The sequence below is a fragment of the Equus asinus genome, unplaced genomic scaffold, assembly GCF_041296235.1.
Source record: "Equus asinus isolate D_3611 breed Donkey unplaced genomic scaffold, EquAss-T2T_v2 contig_1, whole genome shotgun sequence".
NCBI lineage: Eukaryota > Metazoa > Chordata > Mammalia > Perissodactyla > Equidae > Equus > Equus asinus.
Window position 1 is genome coordinate 1,484,233 of NW_027224738.1, and position 10,121 is coordinate 1,494,353.

At 54.3% G+C, this 10,121-nt stretch overlaps 1 long non-coding RNA gene across 2 annotated transcripts; it reads right to left on the bottom strand.

Annotated features, from left to right (window-relative positions):
• Positions 1-1,655: 1,655 nt before the first annotated feature.
• On the bottom strand, positions 1,656-8,690 carry LOC139042858 (uncharacterized). 2 transcript variants are annotated; one of them, XR_011499995.1, is made up of 3 exons: positions 8,460-8,690; positions 7,717-7,945; positions 1,656-7,417 (listed from the first exon to the last, which is right to left on the bottom strand). It is a non-coding gene; the product is annotated as an uncharacterized lncRNA (long non-coding RNA). The 2 variants fall into 2 exon arrangements; XR_011499994.1 differs by having other exon boundaries at positions 1,656-7,421; positions 8,460-8,688.
• Positions 8,691-10,121: the final 1,431 nt, after the last annotated feature.

Sequence of the window (10,121 nt, forward strand, 5' to 3'; positions counted from 1 at the left end):
TTCAGGCATGGCCAGAATGTGGTTCCAGCATGTCCGGCGGGTAGTCTGACATTCTGAAGCACCATGCCAGGCACACTAAAACCAGATGTCCAACACGCCAGTACCACCTGCTGGACACGCCCGAACCACCTGCCAGACTTTTGTGAACCACCTGCCGGACACGTTGGAAGCACCTGCTGGATATGCCAGAAACAGTTGTGGCACACGCCGAAACCTGGTGCCGGACATGACTGAAGACCTGCCAGACACTATGGAGCCACATGCCTGATACACCATAAACAGGTGTCTCACACCTGAACCAGGTGCTGGACATGACTGAAACACCTGTTGGAGAAGCCTGAACCACCTGCTGGACGAGAATGAACCACCTGCCTGACACTCCTTAACCACCTTCAGGACACGCTGGAACCCTCTGGTGGACACGCCAGAACGACCAGCCGGACAAGCTAGAACCACTCGCCTGCCACGTTGGAGCAATGTGCGAGACACGCCGAAATCACCTGGTGGATATGCTGGAACCGGGTCCTGGATACGCCAGAACCAACTTCAGAACAACATGCCGGACATGCCAGAACCATCACCTGGAGATGCTGAAACCACCAACTAGACTCGATGAAATCAGGTCCCAGACATGCCGTAGCCACCTGCCAGACATGCTGGAATCACCCGCCAGACATGCGGGAACCAACTGCCAGACTCACCGGAAGCACCCAATGGACAGGTCAGAACCACCTTCCAGACATCCCAGAAGCTCATGCCAGACACACAGGAACCCCCTGCCTGACACGCCGGAACCATCTGAATGATAAGCCAGTAGCACCCACCGGATATGCCAGAACAACCTGCCAGACAAAAACTGAACCACGTGTCAGGCAAGATTGAACCACCTGCCGGATATGCCTGAACCACTTGACAGACACTTCGGAACCACACGCCGGGTACGGCGGAACCACCTGTCAGATATGCCAGAACCAGGTGTCAGACACGCCGGAACCACCTTCCAGACAGGCCTGAACTACCTGCTGGACACACCTGAACCACCTGCCCGACAGTCTGGAACCAACTGCTTGACTCTCTGGAACCACCTGCCGGACAAGCCAAGATTCCCTGCTGGATATGACAGAACCAAGCTCCTTATACACCAGAACCACCCAGGACTCATGCTGGAATCACCCACCGGACACACTGGAACCACCATTAAGACACACCGGAACCACCCCCCACACACGTGGGAATCAGGTAGGGGACACAGTACAACCTGCTGCCGGATGGTCCGGAACCACCTGCCAGACACACTGGAACCAGGTGCCCGACACGCCAGAACCAACTGCTGGACACGCCAGAACCACCTGCCAGATTTGCGAGAACCACCTGGTGGATGCACTGGAATCACCGGACGGATACTCCAGAAACATGTGTCGCACACGCCAAAACCAGGGTCCAGACACGACTGGACCACCTGCAAGGCATGCTGGAACCACCTGCCAGACACGCCAGAACCACCTGTTGGATACGCCAGAACCAGGTGCCTGATTCGCAGAAACTACCTGCCGGACATGCCAGAACCAAGTGCCGGAAAAGGGAAAATAATACTGGGTGAACACTGGGTTTCACCCAGGGGTCAGTGATAGGGAGGGCAAGGAAAGAGACCTAGGAGTCCAGAAAAGCCAGACTGTGGACAAACAAGATTGATGTCGAGCATCCTCAACAAAAACCAATGACAAAAAAACAGACTCACCAACTCCAGAGGGGGCTTGACCGCATCTAAGGGGACCCCTCTCCGATCACAGACATAACACAAAGACAGACTCAGTGACTTCGGGTGGGAGCCTAAAAGCCCCACCTCATCATTCCAGAGGAGATTCATTCTCCAGAGGGATCCGGAACCCTAGACTAGTCAACAGGGATTGCTCCTGTTTCACCAGAGCCAAGCATCGTCCCATCCTGAGTAGCTGGGTCATGCAATCCTTCCATTCAGAGGGGACTCTCACTCCCCTGAGCCAGGCTACCCCCAGATGGGACTCAAACCCTGAAGCCAGACATTAACAGGAAGACTTTATGAGGCAACATAAAGAAATAAATCTTATAGCCATGCTGTGCGGTTGGCGCCACTCACCTCCATTGAAAGATCCACAGAGCAACGCGCTCAGTGCAGCTGCTGCTGGGTCTCCCGAGGGGGCGGAGACATCAAGCTGGCAACATGAGCACCACAAAGAGGCAAACCCGATATTGGGTGCCAATTTGTTACTGAAAGCAAAACGCGTTCCATCCTGGTGAGTTACATCAGACTCTCTACCAGAAGTAGTTGTCTCACAAAGTAAGCTATATTTGCAGCAAATAGGAGACCATGAGGAATCATTTCCAGAGTCATGGTGTCCCCAGACAAAGGGAAGGAGGGACATTTATTTCAGATGGGGAATGAATATTCAAAAGGGAGAGGTGAATATCCTCTTGCACAGACTCAGATAGAAAGCATGCTTCCACACACACTGCAGGTGATGTTAACAAGGCCTACGCTCCTCCTGGAGAGAACTTAGCATTAAAAATAAGGCAAAGGTCATACATGTAGCTCTTGTGGGAAGGTCTGGTCTGGCACCAGGAGGTTGGTGATGGCATCTTCTTAACATAACAAAAGGAAAAAATTTGGAAAAAGTTAAATTCTTGTAAACCCACTCTTGAGTTCCTCAGGACAACTAGTCAGTGATAAGGGCAGGTCCCTGTCAGTTCTGACAGGGTCACTGTGAATTCAAGGGAGGACTCTGTGAGGTCAGAGGGGGTATATGTGAGGTCAGGGGAGGTATCTGTGAGGTCAGGGGCACTCCCCATGAGTTCAGGGGTGGGTCTCTGTGAGGTAAGTGGGTGTCTCTGTGAGGTCAGGGCAGGTCTCTATGAGGTCAGATTTGGTCTCTGTGAGGTCAGAGGGGTTGCCTCTGATCACATGGGAGAGCCATGTGGTCAGGGAAGTTCTCTGTTAGGTCAGGGGAGGCCTCTGTGAGGTCAGAGGGAGTCTCTGTGAGGACAGATGTTGTCTCTGTTTGATCATGGGTGGTCTTTCATGTCAGGGGAGGTCTCTGGGTGGCCATGCAGGTCTCTGAGTTCAGGGTCATCTCTGTGAGGTCAGAGTTCTGCAGGGGAGGAAGACATTTCCTCCATCCACTCTGGGTCCTTCTGGCTGTACAATGAATTAAATTCACATGAGACAGAATAGCAGGAGAAAATTAAAGCTTTATAACATGTATACATGGGAGAGACCTCACCTTAAATACCATCTTCAGCTAAAGACAAAGGAGGATGTTGGGGGTGGAGGGAGTCAGTTATGGGAGATTGTCAGAAAAGCACAGTACACAGAGTAAGGTTATATACAGATATAAGTCCTTGCCTTCTGCATTGATAAGAGTTTCTAGAGATAAGGTCATCCCCCTTCTTCCTGGTACAGAAAGGGAGATATCTTTACAGATGGAGATTTCCTTTACAAATGTAAATATCTCTTAACAGAGGGTAAGTAAATTCTACTTTTCAGAGTTTCTCTCATGTCTGCAGTTTTTTGAAAGATTTTTAAATTTTTTTTTATTTTTCCTTTTTCTCCCCAAAGCGCCCCTCTACACAGCTGTGTATTCTTAGTTGTTGGTCCTTCCAGTTGTGGCATGTGGGATGCTGCCTCAGCATGGCTTGATGAGCGGTGCCATGTTCACACCCAGGACTCAAACTAGCAAAACCCTGGGCCACTGAAGAGGAGCGCGCAAACTCACCACTTGGCCATCGGGCCAGCCCCCATGTCTGCAGTTTTTAAAATTAACCAGCCCAAAATAATCCTCATGCTAAAGAGACGTATCTTGGGATGGCCAATTCCAGTCCCCCACAGTTCTCTGTGTCTTCATGGGAGGTCTCTGTCAGGTCAGGGAGATCTCTGAAATCAAGGGAGTTCTCTGAGTTCAAAGGAGGCTTCTGCGAGGGGATATGAGGTCTCCGAGGTCAGCAGAGGTCTGTGTGTTGTCAGAGGAATTCTCTGTGAGGTCAGAGGAGATATCTATGATATAAGGGGAGGTTTCTGTGAGATCAGGGTAGGTCTCTGTGATGTAAGGGGATGTCTCTCTGAGGTCAGGGTTGTCTCTCTGAGGTCAGGGTTGTCTCTCTGAGGTCAGAGAGGTCTCTTGATGTCAGCTGTGGCTTCTGTGAGGTCAGGGAGTACTCTGTGGGGTCAGAGGTGGTTTCTGTGGGGTCATGGGAGTTCTCGGTGAGGTCTTGGGAGGTCTCTGTGACATCAGAGTGTGTATCTGTGAGGCCAGGGGAGGTCTCAATGAGGTCAGAGGGGCTTTCTGTGAGTTAGGGGGAGGTCTCTTTGTGGCCAGATGGTGTGTCTATGAAGTCAAGTAAAGTCTCTGTGAGGTAGGAGAGGTCTCTGTGAAGTCAAGGATGTCTCTGTGAAGTAAGGGATATCTCTGTGAGGTCAGAGGGGCTGTCTCTCAGGTCAGGGTAGGTCTGTGAGGACAGAGATGTGTCTCTGATGGTAGGCGAGGTCTCTGTGAGAGAAGGGAGGCCTATCTGATGTCTGGGGAGATTTCTGTGAGATCTGGGTGTTTCTCAGATGGCAGAGAGGTCTCTGTGAGGTCAGGAGAGACCTCTGTGATTTCAAGGAGGTCTCTGTGAGATCAGAGGTCTCTGTGAGATTAGATCTTGTCACAGTGAGGTCAGAGAGCATGTTGTGATGTCAGCGGAGGTCTCTGTGAAGTCAGACCAAGTTCTGTGTGGCAAGATCAGCTCTCTGTGAGGTCAGAGTGGGTATCTGTGAGGTCATGGGAGGTCTCTGAGATCAAGGAGATCTCTGTGAGTTCAGGCAGGCCTCTGTGAGTTCAGGGGAGGTCTATGTGGCATCAGGGGAGGTCTCTATGAGATAAAAGTGGGTCTCTATAGGTCAGGGAAGGTCTCTGTGAGATCAGAGGGTGTCTTTCTGAGGTCAGGAGCGGTCCTCAAAGACAGGGAGGTATCTGTGATGTCAGGCAAGGTCTCTGTGAGACAGGGGAGGTCTATTCCAGGTCAGGGGAGGTTTCTGTGAGATCAGAGAATGTCTCAGAGGGCAGGGAGGTCTCTGTGTGTTCAGAGAATGTCTCTGTGAGGTTGGAGAGGTCTCTTTGAGGATAAAGATGGTCTCTTTGAGGTCACTGGAGGTCTCTGTGAGGTCACATGAGGTCTCTGTGAGGTCAGAGTGGTCTCTGTGACATCACTGGATGTCTCTGTGACCTCACACAGGTCTCTTTGATGTCAGGGAGGTGTCTTTGAGATCAGAGAGGTCTCTTTGTGCTCACTTGATGTCTCTGAGTTCAGTGGAGGTCTCTGATGCCACTGAGGTCTCTGAGGTCAGGGAGGTCTCTGTGAGCTCAGGGGAGGTATCTGTGCAGTCAGGGGAGGTCTTTTAGGTCAGGGAGTTCTCTTTTAGGTCAGGGGAGTTCTCTCTGAGGTCAAAGTGGTCTATCTGAGTTCGCAGGAGGTCTCTGCTAGCCCAGAGGACATCACTGTGAGGTGATGTGACGTCTCTGTGTCATCTGAGGGAGTCTCTATGAGGTGTGGGGAGGTCTCTGTGAGGTCAAAGGGTTTCTCAGTGAGGTCACGGGAGGTCTTTGTGAGGGCACAGTTGGTCTCTGTGAGGTTAGGGAGGTCTCTTGATGTGAGATGGGGTCTCAGCAAGGTCATGGAGGTCTCTGTGAGATCAGGGGATGTCTCCGTGTGTCAGAGCGGGTCATCATCAGGGCAAGGGAGGTATGTGTATGGTCAGAGGGGCTATCTGCAAGGTCAGAGGAGGCCTCAGTGAAGTCAGAGGGCTCTCTGTGAGGTCAGGGGAGGTCTCTGTGTGGTCAGAGCAGACCTCTGTGAGATCAAGGAGGTCTCTGTGAGGTCAGGGGGGTCTCTGTTTGGTTAGAGGGGGTCACTGTGAGGTCAGGAAGGACTTTGTGATGTCAAAGGTGGTCCCTGTGATGTCAGAGAAGTCTCTGTGGGGTCTCTTTGAGGTCAGGGTGTGTCTTTATGAAACCAGAGGATGAGTTTGTGAGGTCAGATGGCATCTCTTTGAGAACAGAGGAGGTCTCTGTGAGGCCAAGTGGGGTCTGTGTGAAGTCAGGGGAGGTCCCTGTGAGGTCACAGTAGGTCTCTGAGGTCAGCTAACGTCTCTTTGATGTCAGAGGAAGTCTTTGTGATTTCAGAGGAGTTCTCTGTGTGGTCACAGGAGGTCCCTATGAGATCAGGGATGTCTCTGGGGTCAGGGAGGTCTTTGAGTTCAGGGGAGGAATCTATGATGTCAGGGGATGTTTCTGTGTCATCACCAGGGTTCTCTTTGAGGTCAGAGAAGGGGTCACTGTAGTCAGAGGTGGTCTCTGAGGTCACTTGACATCTCTATGAGATCAGATGGGGTGTCTGTGATGTTGGACATCTCTGTGAGGTCAGGGGGATGTCTCTGTGAGGTCAGAGGGGGTCTCTATGAGTTCAGCGGAGGATGTGACATCAGAGTAGGTCTCTTTGAGGTCATAGGAGGGCCCTTTGAGGACAGAAAGGGGTCTCTGTGAGGTCTTGGTAGGTCTCTGTGAGGTGAGAGGGTTTCTTTGTGAGGTCAGGGGAGATCCAGGTGAGGTCAGATGGGGTGTCTCTGAGGTCAGGCGAGGGCTCTGTGAGGTCAGGAGAGGTCTCTCTGAGTTCAGAGGGCATCTCTTAGATTAGGGGAGGTCTCTGTGAGGTACGAAGATCCCTCTCCCCACCACTGCCGAGACCATCAACCTCCCTTGGGACGCAGGGCATGGCTAGCAAGGACCCAGATGAAGCAGGCACTACCTCCCATGTCGGGCACATGACACACCCAGGGGCTCCCTCCCCCAGCAGGGCCAGTGACACCTCCCAGAAAACCTTCAGGACTCAGGGCCCTTTTCTCTGTCCTTGCCCCACTGACAGAGTCTTGGCCCAAATGAGTGGGACAGTCAGCCTCCTTTGGGTATATCAGGCAAGCCCTAGGGTGGTCTCCCTCCGCCCCTCCTCGGTGGACTCAGGGAGTGGGCCAGGAGAGGGCTTCTCTCAGCCCTTCTTGTCAGGTATCTCCCAAGGGGAGCACCCTAGGCGGAAGGAATGCGGGCTTTCCTCAGTCCAGAGTGGAGGATGGGAACCGCTGATAGGAGAGCATGCCTGTGGGTTTCCCCTTCGTTCCCTGGGTGGCATGCCTGTGCTGCCACACTCCTTTGGCAAGCCTTTCTCAGCCTTCTGACTTGACACAGCTTTCCCAACTCCTGGGGAAGAAAGGTTCATTTGTGATGAGAGGCTGTGTTTTTTCCAGCAATAAGTGAGGATGGGGATGAACCAGCTGGCACAGGGAGTCTTGCTGCCCTTCTGGGTCAGTTGGGAGCAAACAGGGCCAGAAAACCTCTTCCAAGGAGGAAAGCAGCTACCTGAGCAGAGAGGGGAAAGGGTCATGAGAAGCCCTGAAGGAAGTGGGAACCCCAGCTCCCTGGCAGCTGCACGGGGCCTCCGCCAGAGGGCGCCCCCACCCCGCCAGATCCCCCCCACCCAGTGCGGGGCTCCCAGTGAGGCCAGAGGCCGGATTCCTCCCCCCACCCCTCCCTCCCACCCGTGCATGCACAGTGGGAGGAATGGTCCTCAGGCCAGGGAGCAGGGCTCCCACAGTCGTGAGAGTCAGTCAGAACCCTAGGTCAGGTCGGGGAGGTAGAGAGGCCATGGGTGCACCTGCCCTCCTCTCCTCAGGTCCCCAAGATTCTGGATGCCCACGTGGCAGCCCACGAAGCCAACGTCCAGCCGTCCCTACAGGTTTTTCTCCCACCGCTGCCCTACAAGGCGCAGGGAAGGCCAGACAGGGTGCTGAAAGGCAGTTTCCAGGCGTCATCCGTGGCCTCCAACCTGGATCTGGGTGCAGGAGGATAGCATCCGACGGGGAAGGCGGGGCGTGACACAATCCCTGCGAAAGATCCCCGAGGGCTGCTCCTGGTGAGGATGATGCTGGCCACCACCCATCTCGACCCTGAGGCGGCTCCCTCCCCTAGACTTGGCCAGAGGTGGCCCGTTCCATAAGGCCACCACCCAGGGATCTCTGACTCTCCCAGGGAAGCCCAGGCAACTGTGGAACGCCCCCATCACCGCAGGCATCCCTCAGGCCAAGGCCAAGACTAAGTCTGGCATCCTCCCTGGGGAGCCCAGGCAGGGCACTAAGGACCCGGGTGCGGCGGGCAGCAGCTCCCAGGTCGGGCACACCAGAATTCCAGCAGCTTCTACCTCTGATAGAGCTGATGACCCTTCACCGAAAACTTTCTGGACCCAGGGCTCTTTCCTTCCTAGCAGTCCCATGGACACCGTCTTGGCTCGAGGGGCTGCGTTGGCTGGCCCTCTTTGGGAAAGTCGGCAAGTTATAGGGTTCTCCTCTCCCTCTGCCCCAGAGTGGCATGTGGGTGGGTCCTCCCAGTGCAAGCACTTACCTGGGGGGATGCCCCATCCGTTACGTAGGTGGCCAGTCTGCTGTGCCGCTCTTCTTTGCAAGGAGCTCCAGGCCTTCTGACAGACTAGGCACAGTCTTCCCTCCTCCTGGGGTAGAAATGTTCAAAGGTGAACTAGGGTCCACCTTTCCTTCTCCTGTTTCTCACCTCCCCTTCTGACCTTCGGCTCAGGTGGCTGCTGGCCTTCTCACGGGGGAGGCCTTCTGACCCTGTTTTCCAACAACGACTAGGGGAGGACACCCAGGCTGTCTCTCTGCCAGCTGGCTCATTCCAGGCCTCAGTGACTGGTAGAAAAATCACAGCCCCACATCACAAATGAACCCTTTGACTCCAGGAGAAGGAAAGGCCCTGTCTATTCAGAAGTCCCAGAATGCCTTGCTCAGTAGTGTGGCAAGGCAGACAGGCCACCTAGGGAGCAAACCAGGAGCCCTCCATGCAAGCTCTTCCCTCAGCAGGACTCACCCTCAGCTCCAGGAGTCAGACAAGCCTGATGTCCTGCTGCCTGGGGCACTACCCTTGCCAGAAATCCTAGAATAAGGGCGGAGAGACACCTTCTCCTGGCTCTTTCCCTGAGTGCACAGCCACAGGGCACAGGGGGAGGTGCACTCTGGCTTGCCTGCTTTCCTTCAGCTGTGTTTCACATCCCCTTCCCCCGTTCCGCTCAGGTCACTGCTGCCTCCTTGGAAGAGATTTTCCAGCCCTGTTTGCTCACATCTGACCCAGAAGGGCAGCAAGACTCTCCCTGTGCCAGCTGGTTCATCCCCATCCTCACTTATTGCTGGAAAAAACACAGCCTCTCATCACGAATGAACCTTTCTTCCCCAGGAGTTGGAAAGGCTGTGTCAAGTCAGAAGGCTGAGAAAGGCTTGCCAAAGGAGTGTGGCAGCACAGGCATGCCACCCAGGGAACGAAGGGGAAACCCACAGGCATGCTCTCCTATCAGCGGTTCCCACCCTCCACTCTGGACTGAGGAAAGCCTGCATTGCTGCTGCCTAGGGTGCTCCCCTTGGGAGATACCTGACAAGAAGGGCTGAGAGAAGCCCTCTCCTGGCCCACTCCCTGAGTCTACCGAGGAGGGGCGGAGGGAGACCACCCTAGGGCTTGCCTGATATACCCAAAGGAGGCTGACTGTCCCACTCATTTGGGCCAAGACTCTGTCAGTGGGGCAAGGACAGAGGAAAGGGCCCTGAGTCCTGAAGGTTTTCTGGAAGGTGTCATTGCCCCTGTTTTGGGAGGAAGCTCCTGTGCATGTCATGTGCCTGACATGGGAGGTAGCACCAGCTTCATCCGGGTCCTTGCCGACCATGTCCTTCCTCCTGAGGGAGGTTGATTGTCTCGGCAGTGGTGGGGAGAAGGATGTGAGTGGTGAGACAGGCCTTCCATCATTTCCTGTGTTGCCCTGGGAGGAGCTGGGTACCCCAGGTTTTGGGACCAGGGAACAGGCTGCCTCTGGCCTGGTCTTGGAAGGACTGTCTTGTGGTCCAGAGATTGTCAGTTGCCATGACCATACACTGGAATGGGACTCAGGGATCCTCACCACCCATGCCTCAGTGGATTTCATCCTGCCTCATGCCCCCCTTCCCCATGAAACCAGGTCTGGTTCAGAGGCCACAGATGTGACCTGGGGACCCAGCTTTCACCACT